This window comes from Eulemur rufifrons, chromosome 14 (genome assembly GCF_041146395.1).
Source record: "Eulemur rufifrons isolate Redbay chromosome 14, OSU_ERuf_1, whole genome shotgun sequence".
Classification (NCBI taxonomy): Eukaryota; Metazoa; Chordata; class Mammalia; order Primates; family Lemuridae; genus Eulemur; species Eulemur rufifrons.
In genome coordinates, this window is record NC_090996.1 from 36,528,585 (window position 1) to 36,542,414 (window position 13,830).

Consider the following 13,830-nt stretch of genomic DNA (forward strand, 5'->3'; position numbering starts at 1 on the left):
TTATATAATGTCTACTCTGTCCCTAGTAATTTCCTTGCTCTGAAGTCTGCTTTGTCTGATGTTAACACAGTCACTCATCTTCTGATTGGTGCGTCTCACTTTTCCCTCCCTTCTGCTATCCACCCACCTACATCTCTACATATTTGAAGTAAGTTTCTTTCAGACACCATAAAGATTTTTTAAGCCACTCTGCCAATCTGTCCCTTTTTTTTTTTTTTTGAAACAGAGTCTCGCTCCATTGTTCAGGCTAGAGTGCTGTGGCATCGGCCTCGCTCACAGCAACCTCCAACTCCTGGGCTCAAGCGATCCTCCTGCCTCAGCCTTCCGAGTAGCTGGGACTACAGGCATGTGCCACCATACCCAGCTAATTTTTCTATATATATTTTTTCAGCTGTCCATATAATTTCTTTCTATGTTTAGTAGAGACGGGGTCTCACTCTTGCTCAGGCTGGTCTCGAACTCCTGACCTCGAGCGATCCACCCACTTCAGCCTCCCAGAGTGCTGGTGTTTTCTTTTTCTTGACCTCCTGTGGGTTACTTGAACATTTTTTAGAATTCCAGTTTGATTTATCTGTAGTGTTTTTGAGTGTATCTCTCTGTATAGGTATTTTAGTGGGTACTGTGTTACATTATACCCACTTATCACAATCTACGGGGCAGGCGTGGTGGCTCGCGCCTGCAATCCCAGCACTGTGGGAGGCCGAGGTGGGAGGATAGCCTGAGCTCAGAAGTTCGAGACCAGCCTGAGCAAGAGCGAGACCCCGTCTCTACTAAAACCAGAAAAATTACCCGGGGGTGGTGGTGCCTGTAGCCCCAGCTACTTGGGAGGCTGAGGCAGGAGGATCACTGGAGCCCAGGAGTTTGAGGTTGCTGTGAGCTGTGATGACACCACTGCACTCCACCTGGGTGACAGAGCAAGACTCTGTCTCAAAAAACAAACAAACAAAAAACTACTGGAGTCTACATTTTACTAGTTGGAACATATTACCAGTTGGAGTGAAGTATATAAACCTTAACTATCTTCATAAACCTTCCCTGTTTACAATTGTATCAAATATTTTCTCTGCATACATTGAGAATCACAGCAGATGTTCCACTTTCACTTTGTCAAACATAATTTAGAAAACCCAAGAGAATAAAAGTCTATTATATTTACACACATTTTTGCTTTTTCTGTTATTCTTTCTTTCTTATTAAATGTTCCAAGATTTTCTTTTATCATTCTTTTCTGTTTTAAGAACTTCCTTCGACCATTCTTTTAGGGTTGGTCTGCTGGTGACAAATTCTCTTAGTGTCCCTTCACTTGATAATGTCTTATTTCCCCATCATTCCTGAAGACCAATTTCACTGGATACAGAATTCAGGGTGTGATAGGTTCTTTTCTTTCAGCACTTAAAAAATGTTACGCCACTTCCTTCTGGCCTCCATGATTTCCAATGAGAAATCTGGTGTCATTTGAATTGTTTTTCCCCCAAAATAAGGTATCAATTCTCTCTTGCCCCTTTCAAATTTTTTTTCTTTGTCTTTATTTTTCACAAGTTTGATTACAATGTGTCTTGGCATGGATTTCTTTGGGCTTATCCTTGTCAAGGTCTGCTTGGTTTCTTGAATCTGTAGATTTATACTTTTTGCCAAATTATGAATATTTTAAGCCATTACTTCAGTTTCCTGGGAGGGCTTTAGGGATGCAAGAACTTAGCCCAGACCACGGGGGACCAGGGGAGAACACGGGAGCCCAGGGCTCTGGGCTCCAGCCAGGTCCTCTGCACTGTGTCCTCGACCGCTTCCTCATTTCCTTTTAAAGTATATTCATAGAGAAAAAGTGAGTAGATTAAAGAAGTATTAAATAAAAATAATACAACTGTTATGCAGACATGGCACAAATCATGAATGGTGCATGGAGGAAGTCTGGGAAACACTGCTCTCTGTGATGCTGCAGATGGTGGTTCGCCTCACTGGGAACCCGTCTGGGAAGAGAAAACCAAAATATCTCACACGGTGGTGCAGCCGCAGCTGTCTGAAAGTTCGCTGTATTCTGAGCTAAAAATCTGCTTTCCTACAACAACCTCCCGATCCAGATTCTGTGCTTTGGAATAACATCAACCCCCTTTCCCACATGTAGCCTTTCCAGTGTCTAAAGAGCATTAACAAAAAATGCATTCAGGTGGTTCAGCTGCATTAATATAGCGCAACTGCTGTTCACATGACATGGGTTATAACCGCGTCAGTGTCCTGGAAAAGCCTAAGCCTAACACTTTGCAGTCTCCTGTCTACTTAAAAATCTTTCCCTTGCAAATCCTACCCATCCCTCCAGCTCACAGCAAAGCACGCCTGACTTGTGAAACCCTTTTCTGATTTTTCTTTTTTTTTTTTTTTTTTTTTTTTTTTTTTTTTTTTTGAGACAGAGTCTCACTCTGTTGCCCAGGCTAGAGTGAGTGCCGTGGCGTCAGCCTGGCTCACAGCAACCTCAAACTCCTGAGCTCAAGCGATCCTCCTGTCTCAGCCTCCCGAGTAGCTGGGACTACAGGCATGCGCCACCATGCCCGGCTAATTTTTTCTATATATATTTTTAGCTGCCCATATAATTTCTTTCTATTTTTAGTAGAGGTGGGGTCTCGCTCTTGCTCAGGCTGGTCTCGAACTCCTGAGCTCAAACGATCCGCCCACCTCGGCCTCCCAGAGTGCTAGGATTACAGGCGTGAGCCACCACGCCCGGCCCCTTTTCTGATTTTTCTAACCAAATGTGACTCAAAGTGAAAAGCACTCCCGACTATTTGGGGAGGAGCGGGCAGCTGTGTGAATTCGCAATGCCAAAAACGGAGCATCACAGTTCAGGAGCACAGATGTCTGCGAATTGTTGCTGAAGTCACACGCCACTGCCTAGCCTCCTCCACGCAGGCGGGGCGCGCAGCCTGGCAACACAGCTGTGCCCGGAGGCCCCGGCGCCAGCCGCCTGTGCCCGTGTCTGGGCCCACCTCCTCCCGCCTGTGGCACAGCGGGCCAACACCAGCCTCTCTACATCAGTCAGGGTTCTTGGCTGTAAAAAGACGACAGCTAACTGAGGTAGAAAAGGAGTTTGTTAGGAGATTGGACAGTACCCAGAAATGACGGGAAGACCAGAGCGCCACGCGCAGGACGTGGTGGGTACCAAGGGATGCAGGTAGCAGAGACTCCAGGGAGTCCGTGGCCACGGGCGCAGGCAGGTTAGGGCACTGCGGCTGGCACCATGCACCTGGTCTCCGGATACGGCCCCCAGCAACCCCACAGTCCCCGCAATGGGGATTCTCCCAGGACAGGCTGCTCACACCGCAATTGGCAATTCCGTGGACAACCCAGTGTCCTCAGGCTGGGCCTTCAAAGTGCTCATCAATGTCCCTTTCTCTCCCTCTACACTCACCAGTGGCCTAGAGAAGTCTGGAGATAGCAACTAGCATATTACACAAAGACCTATGGAAAAAACAAGCAAGAACCATCCTCTGGTTCCCTCTGCCATGCAGAGGAGGAACAGGGAATCGTCCACCTGACCTATGGGAAACTAGCGAGAACTGCCCTCTGGTTCCCTCTGCAATGCAGAGGAGGAACAGGGAATCGTCCACCTGGGTTTTCTCCTATGGGCTGTGCCACACGGGTGCCCAGGCCTCACCACATGCCAGCACAAACAATGCCAGACGGCCGCAGTCCTCACCCCAGGCAAGGTCTGGCCTCACAGGGCTATTTTTACATTGGGGTCAATAATAAATGATTGACAGAAGGGAGATATGAGCAGATGAGCCGGATCATGCCCATAAGCCCAGCGCTTTAGAGGGTACTAGTTTGAGGTCAGGAGCTCGAGGCCGCAGTGAGCTAGGATCACACCACTGCACTCTAGCCTGGCGACAGAGCAAGACCCTGTCTCAAAAGAAAAAAAACAACAGAAACAGAATTGACACCTGAGATATTGAATCCTGCTTGGTGATACCTTCCTATGTCTGAAAGTCTTTCCATGAAGGGCGGCGCTGGGGTGGACAGAGCCGTAAGAAGGCATTCCCAGGTAAAACAGGAGGGACTTTGTCGGCATTGCTCCGAAATTTAGTGAGCCTCTCGGGAGATACCAACCCCCGTGAAGAGTGCAAGTGCAGGTGAACAGACCACCTGGCACGGATGTCTTAGGAGACAACCTTTGAGTTTCCTTCCAACCCTGACATTCGGTGACTAGAGGCTGAACCCCAAAACTGGTCTTACATCTCCAACTTGCCTGTCGTCTCTTTGAGAACAAAGACTCTCGCTGTTTCTGCATAAATGACTGGCTCACATAATTTACCCTGAACTGTCTCTCTTTTTCTTTTTGAGACAGAGTCCTGCTCTGTCACCCAGGCTAGAGTGCCATGGCGTCAGCCTCGCTCACAGCAACCTCAGACTCCTGGGCTCAGGCAATCCTCCTGCCTCAGCCTCCCGAGTAGCTGGGACCACAGGCATGCGCCACCATGCTCAGCTAATTTTTTCTGTATACTTTTAGTTGTCCAGCTAATTTCTTTTTATTTTTCAGTAGAGACGGGGTCTCGCTCTTGTTCAGGCTGGTCTAGAACTCCTGAGCTCAAACGATCCGCCCGCCTCGGCCTCCCAGAGTGCTAGGATTACAGGCGTGAGCCACCGCGCCCGGCCTTCTTTCTGTTAATTATTACAGAGTTCCAAGATTCTTGTTCCAGTAAAATTAAAGATACTTTATAAAAATAGGTAAAAGATACTGTGATCTTCCCCTAAAGGTTTCCGTTCTTTATGATAGAAAACTGAGAACCAAACACTGGGTAAGGACCACATTTGCAATTCAAATGTTGTTGTTTACCTTAAAAACAGGTAAACAACAGGATGGAGAGACGATAACCACAGCACCCCCAGGAATATTCTCACTGATTCCTTCAGGAAACAATAAATCATACCAAGGACTCCTTCCCACTGGAATCACCCACCCGAGCCGGCCTCTGAGGGCAAACCAGCAGGTCCCTCCGCCACGTCTGCGGCCAGACACGACCACGCGGGAAAAGTGGGCAGCTGAGCATTCGTGTGCTCAGAGCAGTCCTGGGAGTCAGGGACGAGGACACGGGGAGTGTGGAGGGGTCCGGGGAGTTTCGTTGCCAGGGTCAGTTCCGTAGCCTGATTTTGGTGCAGGCTGCACCAACATCTACTCGTGATGAAGTTTCACAAGTTAGCAATACACAAATGGGTGCGTGTAAAACTGGTGAAATCGGGAGGAGGAAGGTCTGAGGTCTGCTCAGCCGCAGAGCCAACGTCCATTTCCTGCTTTTGATAACACTGGTTACGTAAGATGTTACCTTCAGGGAAGCCGCGTCCAGGGTACAAAGAACAGCTTTGTCCTATTTTTGCCAACAGCCTGGGAATCCGTAAGTAGTTCGAAACCAAAAGTTTAAAAAAAAAAAATCAAAAAAGAAAAGAAAACCTTTAGCAAGGGGGCGGGCTGGGGCCAGAGACTCAGGCAGGCGAAGCGGCTTCTCCGTAGGCAGCCCCGGTTCATGCCTTAGAGCTGCCTTACCCTGCAGCTGCTTTGCTCCAAAGGGTGGGGCTTTTTGTGTTTTGTTCTGTCTTTGCAAGAATATCAACAATAGTGGAATTTTGTGGTAAATAAAGAAATACTGAAAGAGCAGCCAAATCTCTTGGCATGCTACAACTCCCCATGACAAAATAATTACTGGCTTCCAGAAAGCCACCCATTGCAGCCATTTCCCTTTCCACTGTGGAAAAAAAGAGATGCTTGTAGTTCCCCACAGTGTCACTCATTTATGATGATACCCCAAAACACCGCTAGCACCAGAGTTCCACACGGGTCACCTCAGCCCGGCAACCGGGGACGGTGTAAACGCCCACGGGACGGGAGCTCCAACTGCGAACATCCTCCACACAAGTCCCACGCCTGCTTCAGGAAGGGTGTGCGCACTGCACTCAGACAAGGGCTGTCTCCTCAAAATAAAAAGTTTCCAGAAACTCCTTCTTAGGGTCCCCAGGTAAGATTTTCCTGGGAACTCTACTTGGCCACCAGAAAACAGGCGTAGTTACCAAAGCGGCACAGCCAAAGCAGCCACCTCGCCAGTCGCCCAGTTTGCAAATGCGAGCGTGAGACAGGTTCCAACATGTGCTCATCGACGGCGAGAAGGTATTACTGATTTGCCTTCCTACGGTCATTAAAAACACCAGAAGCAGCGGCCAAAGATAACCGATTGCCAGAGAAAATCCTTCATGGATTCCAGGTCAGGAAGACTTGAGCCAGGCACTGCCCTTGACGTACTTTAGCATCTGCACTCACAACCAGAGAGAGTCAGGCCGTTTGCTACTTAAGAAGACAAAAACCAAAACTCAACAAGCTAATAACCAAAATTTAACTTCTCAATCCTAGTGTTAACCTGAAGCTTTTGACGTGAGTGGGCTCCCAAAGTGAGTACTTTTTAATTTTACAGGTTATTACCTGGGTTTTCTCAGGGCTCTCTCTAGCGTAGCACAAGAAAACTTTCCAAGGGACAAAGTCCATGGAGACGAGGTCTAACCCCCACCGGATTCCCACCTGGCTTTATCTTTCAGCCTCTTCTTCCCATATACGCCGAAGCTTCTCCAACAATGCAGTGCCAGAGCCCTCTGGTCTTGTTGCCAGGGTGAACATGGTGATCTTCTAGAAGCTTTGGGAGCAGGATACAAAATTCTCTCTCCTGTGGGGGGCAGGGAAGCTTCCGGACCCTTTGGGGGTGTGTTTGCTCTGCAGCCTGCCATTAGCAGTGGGGGAACTCTCCGAGGCACCGGCAGGTGGTGCTGGGTACGGTGTATCTTCCCACTCCGGAAAGCACCGAGGAAGACACTAGAATTGAATGCAAGGACTTGAGGACAAACCTCTTCTCCCCCAGCTAGGAGTCTGCGGTCCTGCTGTCCACGGGGCCACAACGCAAGGAGCGGAAGTGGCTCAAAGTACCAAACTGACCCTCATAGCCTCAAAAATAAAGTACCTCATTTCCCCCGAAACTGAATTTGTATTTCCATGAATTCTGAGCTTTTCCCCTTTTTGTTTCAAACTGCAACTGCCGTTGTTAAATTCCACGGAGAGAGGTGCGAGAGAAACTGGGTAGCCGGCCTCTCGTGCCGCAAGGAAGCTCCTGCAAGCCACAAATTTAGGACAAACTGTATCCCGGGTACCAAGTATGATTATTAGTTCATTCGCCAGCACAAGGAAGACCCACAGTCTGTGGGCTTTATGAGCTTTAAATAACCACTCCCACTTAAAAGAGGGAACTTCCAATTAGGGACAAAAATCTGGATCTCTGTGCTAGCAAAATTCGGTGTGAGAATTGAGAACACAAGTCCTAGGGAACTGTTAACATTTATTAGCAACGAGTCAATAGATATCTTAAAAGGAAAACAAAATCCCTACTTGATCTCTTTTTGTATTTTTTAGTGAAGGGGCAGGGTCTCACTCTGTTGCCTGGACTGCAGCGCAGCGGCCACCACAGCTCAGCAACCTCAAACCGCTAGGGTCAAGCGATCCTCCCGCCTCAGCCTCCCGAGTAGCTGGGACTGCAGGTGCAAGCCGTCATGCCCAGATAATTTTTCTGGGTTTTTTGTAGCGATGGGGAAGGGAGCGGGGAGGGTCTTGAACTCCTGGCCTCAAGCGATCCTCCCACGTCAGCCTCTCAAAGTGCCGATTACAGGCAGGAGCCACCGTAGCTGGCCCCGAATCCCATGTATACACACACATGAAATTAAATGAACAGTTTCAAGACACCAAAAGGGAATTAAGAACTTTCTCACCTAAAAGAAAAGCTTTAGTTAAGATATAACAGATGAAAGAAAGATGCCAAAGGAAAAAGACCATGAGGTTAAGAGATCTGTATGTTTACCTCGCCGGCATCCGGTGTTCCTGCCTGTCACTTCTAGCAAGGCCGCTCTGGCTCTCGAGGACAGAAACTGAAAACTGGTTCCCAGAATTGCAGAAAGTCAATGACTGGAATTTTCTCCTGTCAGTTCTGAGCTTCTGACATGGTAACTATAAAATCCATTTATTGATTTAATGCCATGCAGAACAAAACCAGATGTAAAGAAAAATGTGTGCGATCAGAAGGAAAACACATCAATATAACACATATCGATGAAGGTAAAAGATCTAACTTTAAGGATAACCTCAAGTAAGATAAACACATAATCCCTGTGGATGTTCATTCAGACAGATTATTCCCTGGCACCACGGCACCATCAGTAAACCAGCCACTCAGCCACTGGTCTGGGTCAAGGCCGCTGCGGACGCCACACCTGTCCTCCAGGGAGTCCACAGGCTGAGTCCACAGTGGAAACTGATGCTGGGGAAGAATAACAAGATCCAGCAACAGTTCGTGCAGCCCGCTAATATCTGAAGGAGGCAGGAAATATATAATACATATGCAGAAAGGAAGTAACAGGAGCCTGCCTCCCTTTTCTCCAAGGGTTCTTTCTCTAAGAACAACCCACTGAGTCAGAGAGACAGAAAACAAAAACAAAAGTCTCTTAACACACTGCATCAAAAAATAGGCAAGGCGAGCAGTGGTACAGGCCTGCAGTCCCAGCTACTCGGAGGCTGAGGCAGGAGGATCGCTTGAGCCCAGGAGTTCAAGGCTGCAGTGAGCTGTGATCATGCCACGGCACTCCCGCCTGGGCGACAGAGCAAGACCCTGTCTGAAAACAAATAAACAAAACCAAAACACGAAAAGATCACCTCACCACTCTAGTAAAATATACTGGTAAGGTCAAAAGTCATTCTTAGGCTGGGCGCGGTGGCTCAGCCACGCCCAGCACTCTGGGAGGCCGAGGTGGGCAGATCAGATCATTTGAGCTCAGGAGTTCGAGACCAGCCTGAGCAAGAGTGAGACCCCGTCTCTACTAAAAAATAGAAAGAAATTATGTGGACAGCTAAAAATATAGAAAAATTAGCCGGGCATGGTGGCGCATGCCTGCAGTCCCAGCTACTCAAGAGGCTGAGGCAGGAGGATCGCTTGAGCCCAGGAGTTTGAGGTTGCTGTGAGCTGGGCTGACACCACGGCACTCTAGCCCAGGCAACAGAGTGAGACGCTGTCTCAAAAAAAAAATAAATAAATAAATTAAAAAAAAAAGTCATTCTTAAGGTAAGAGCAGCATAGACTTATTTCTTTCGGTGGGGGAACTCTTGCCCCTAATTTGCACTCAGTTGGATTACTCTTCTAAAAAATAGTTATTTAGTGCTCGCTTTGGCAGCACATATACTAAAATTGGAGCGATACAGAGAAGATTAGCATGGCCCCTGTGCAAGAATGATACACAAATTCGTGAAGTGGAAAAAAAAAAAAAAAAGACAGAGAGAAACATAGTTATCTGGAACAGGATGTGAGGGCCATCTGGCTGTGACCTGTCACCCGCGGATCGCCAGGGATGCTGTGGCTGCGCTGGCCGGGTGGCTGTCCCCTTCCTCCCTCGCCAGCATGCGCATCCCGCCCAAAGCTCCACCCTGGGTCTAAGGGGATGACCCTCCCAGACGGATGCAGACCATCCTCGGGTTCAGGGCAGACGAGCAGCTGAGCACCCCTGCGACAACCTCCAAACGTGCGCTCAAGGTACCCTGGAACAGAATATTCCGCCTCTGGTCATGCATTCACTGGGGGCATTTGTGTTCTTTCATCTGTGAATTACCTGCTGACAGCCTTGGCCACTTAGCTGGAACCACGACTTGACCAGTAAGGGATATGAACTTTCAACCCTTCGCAGGTGCTGGTCCTGCTGCCTGGAATGTCTGTCCGGATTTAATCCTCCAAGGCTCAGCTTTAACAGCACGAAGCCTCGGAGCTGTTTGGTGTGACCCCTGCTGACCCTGGCTAACCACCTTCCGCCCCAGAGAACTCAGCATTTTTCCTGCAAGGCACCCATCATACTCCTGTTGCGCGCCAGGAAGCAAGCCGCTTACGGGCAGGAGGCTGCCTGCTGTTCCCCTCAGCCAAACACACAGTAGGCACTCGAGACACACCAGTTAGGTGGATAAAGAGACGTTTGTGGAGCATGTCTCTAGACAAAAAGACGAATAAGATAACTCAATCATTCTCTCTGCTCCACAGCCTGGATTTCCCCATGGACTCCAGGATCTATAATCAGTGGCCAGTCCCACAGCGAGTGTGCCCAAAGGCTTGTGCCTAACGCTAGCTGTTGTAGACACAAACCAGTTAAGAATGTCCTCTATGGTATGTGGTTTGTATCACTGCCAAGAGTGTCCATATATTTTGACAGCAGCTGAGCAGGAGGTATTTGAGAGAAACACCCACGATAACCAACTAGGCGGTACTGGATTTTTCAGCTGAGCAAAGCAGATGTCAGACAATGACAGCTACAGTGTTCAACTGTTTACAGCAAGAAACTCCTTCCTCCTTCCCCAGGAAAAATCCAAAGACAAAGAATAGGCCCAGACTCAACCTCCAAATGAGAACAAATTTAAAGGTCACGCGTGGATCCCGGGCAGAGCAGAAGTATCTCAGCACATGCAGTCGGCTCTCACCCCACACCAGAGCCTGCCTTTAGAGAGATGGAACCCTTTACGGCAACTGAGGACTCACAGGACTGTAACAGTGGTCGCCCCAGCCCCCACAGATATGGAAGGGAAATATCGACGATGGGAAACAGGAAAACAGAAACAGCAAGCGTTTTCTGTCTCTCTAAAACCTTCTCACTCTTTTTGACAACAAGGACCCGCATCCCTGCTTCAGGCCAGCTTTGAGGGGAAGGGGAACGTCTTTTGTTCTTTGTGCTGTCAGAGCTGGCCCAGCCAGCCAGACCCGGTGAGGGAGGAGGGAGGTCCTGGGCGGAGGTCAGGGGATTGTCCTCAGCAGAGACGGGACCATCAGGACCGTCAACTGCAGTTGAACAGCAATTGCCTGAAGCAGAGAACCCTTCAGCAGCTCCGTATTTCTGCGTATCATTGGGACATGGCATCAGAGACAGGAGTCTCCAGCCTCCTCAGTTGCTGGCAAATCAACAAATCTCCTTCCTTCTCCTCAAGCCACTTGTCCTTGTTCCTCTGACGCAGGCTTGAGGACAAAAGCCAACCTTTCAGTAACAGAATCTCCTAAAAACAAGTTGAGGATCAACAGCTATCTGCATTTCAGATGAACGACTACTATAAAGAATAAGTTTTGCAGGTTTGTCCAGAAAATAACACGGAGTAAGCCTTTCTCCTGAATTCTCAGGCAGACTTGATGTCCTGTGACTGCCCCACAAAAGGGGGGGAAGGGTGGAGAAAGAAAGCAAAACCTCTTAAAAAGATAAAGTGTAACTCAAATTTGATCACTTTTGCTCAACTCTACAAGTAGGCCTTAGCTTCAATTTACTTCTTTATCATTATTTTTTAAAATTTTTTGTTATGTAAATGTTCAAACATTCACAAAAGTAGAGAACACCAGCCCCATGTACCCATTACCCAGGTTCAACAATCACCAACATATGGCCAATCACTCTTTTTTTTTTTTGAGACAGAGTCTTGCTCTGTTGCCCTGGCTAGAGTGCCGTGGCGTCAGCCTAGCTCACAGCAACCTCTAACTCCTGGGCTCAAGCGATCCTCCTTCCTCAGCCTCCCGAGTAGCTGGGACTATAGGCATGCGCCACCATGCCTGGCTAATTTTATATATATATATATATTTTTTTTTTTTAGTTGTCCATATAATTTCCTTCTATTTTTAGTAGAGACGGAGTCTCGCTCTTGCTCAGGCTGGTCTCGAACTCCTGAGCTCGAATGATCCACCCGCCTTGGCTTCCCAGTGTGCTAGGATTACAGGCGTGAGCCACCGCGCCTGGCCTAGCCAATCACTCTTTTCTTTTTTTAATTTCAAAATGTTAAGGGGTACACGTTTTTGCTACATGGATACCTTTTATAATGCTTAAGTTGGGGCTTTCAGTGTGTCCATCACCCAAATAGTGTCCACTGTACCAGACAGCTAAGTGTTTACCCCTCCCCTCCTCCCCCACGCCCCCTAAAGTGATTTTCAACTATAAGCCAGCACACTTCTCCCCCACGCCCCACCTCTGATTATTTTAAAATTTGCTCCACTTTAGAAATAAGTCACTTGATTTCTTAGCATCTGCTTTGAAGTTGTTTGGTTAAGAGTTAGCATTTTCTTTTTTCTTTTTTTTTTCATTCTAATACCCTAAGTTTCATGAACAATTTTACAAAGTGAGAGGGGAGGCTGGGCGCCGTGGCTCGTAGTGCTTGTAATCCCAGCACTCTGGGAGGCCGAGGTGGGAGGACCATTTGAGCTCAGGAGTTTGAGACAAAGTGCGAGTGGGAACAAAATTCATCAAGTTTGTGGGCTGTAATTTATAAAAACCAATTTTGTGAGATGTACGGTGCATTTTGAAACATTCAACAAGTCCTGTAGATTCTGACTTGTCTATCTCTTCAGGTTAGCCTTCCTTTCAAGGGCCGTTGCTTTAGGTCATTTTCTCATTGCTTCCCACCTGTCTTCCTGTGGCCCTTGCAAACACTGTAAGAGCTACAATATCATTGGATCGTGCCCTGGTTAAAATTCTAGAATGACTCATCACAACTTTGGAACGAAGCTGAAATACCTTAGTTTAGCTCCAGGTCTTTTCACCACTTGGCTCCTGCCTCTCTCGGGTCCCCTCCCCAGACCCCACGCCCACCACGTGTTCTAGCAGTGTTTCCCCGGGTCACAGTGCCGCCCTTTTGCACTCACTGGTTCACCTGCGCTTCTTCTTCCAGCAGCTTTCACTGTGTCTTCAAAGCCCCCTTCGTGGCTGACCCCTCACGCTCCTCCACCCAGTAGACCCCCTCACTCTGCTCCCTACCGAGTCACTGGGAAGGCCCCTAGACCGCGAGGAACTTGAGGGCATACAGTTGTTTTTATTGCCTTTGTTTCCCAAGGACAAAATAACATAAACTAAACAAACACATTCACATGTCTGAATAAATGCCCAATTCTCGCTATGCTCTGCTCATAAACTTTTCTTAGAAGAATAATTTATTAATACATTCATTAACCATTTGCTTTGAAATCTACAGCTTGCAGGAGCAGCTGACTTTTAAAATCTGATTAGAGGCCGGGTGTGGTGGCTCACGCCTGTAATCCCAGCACTCTGGGAGGCTGAGGCGGGTGGATTGTTTGAGCTCAGGAGTTCAAGATCAACCTGAGCAAGAGCGAGATGGTGGCGCATGCCCGTAGTCCCAGCTACTCAGGAGGCTGAGACAGGAGGATCGCTTGAGCCCAGGAGTTTGAGGTTGCTGTGAGTTAGGCTGACGCCACGACACTCTAGCCAGGGCGAACAGAGCGAGACTCTGTCTCAAAAAAAAAAAAAGAAGAAGAAGAAGTAGGAGCCTGAGAAAAAGGCCAACACAGAGGGAAACAGGGCAGAGAGAAGGTATATGAAAGGGTGGAGAACTAGTAAGATATCCCCCACCATGATCTCACTCCAGTCTCAGACTCGTCTTACTCTGGTTCCCTAGACCTTCCGCTGTGAAAGCCGGTGGAATCCCCCCATAGCTGGAATCAGTTTGAATGGATTCCTGATACTTGAAGCCCAAAGCATCCCAATCCGTGCAATCAGGACTCAGAACTGGTAAACTGCCTGAATAAATGTCCCCTTGAAGCTTGGGTCATTTCCGTTATTTCCTCCTTCCCTGTTTACGGGCTCCATACTTTGATTATTTATCTAATGTATTACCTGTCCCCTGCAGGAGACTGGCTCCTTGAGGACAGGAATGGTGTCTGTTTTGCCGAGCACCATGTCCTCAGCACGTAGAAGCCTGGCACCCAGCACACACTCGGGAGTATTTGTGGAGCTGGTCCCAGCTGCTCT

The 13,830-nt window shown here is 48.2% G+C and overlaps 1 non-coding gene across 1 annotated transcript; it reads left to right on the forward strand.

The window, feature by feature from the left end:
* The first annotated feature begins 9,218 nt into the window (after nt 1–9,218).
* Nucleotides 9,219–9,325, forward strand: LOC138394914 (U6 spliceosomal RNA). The gene has a single exon (XR_011235431.1). It is a non-coding gene; the product is annotated as a U6 spliceosomal RNA (small nuclear RNA).
* Nucleotides 9,326–13,830: the final 4,505 nt, after the last annotated feature.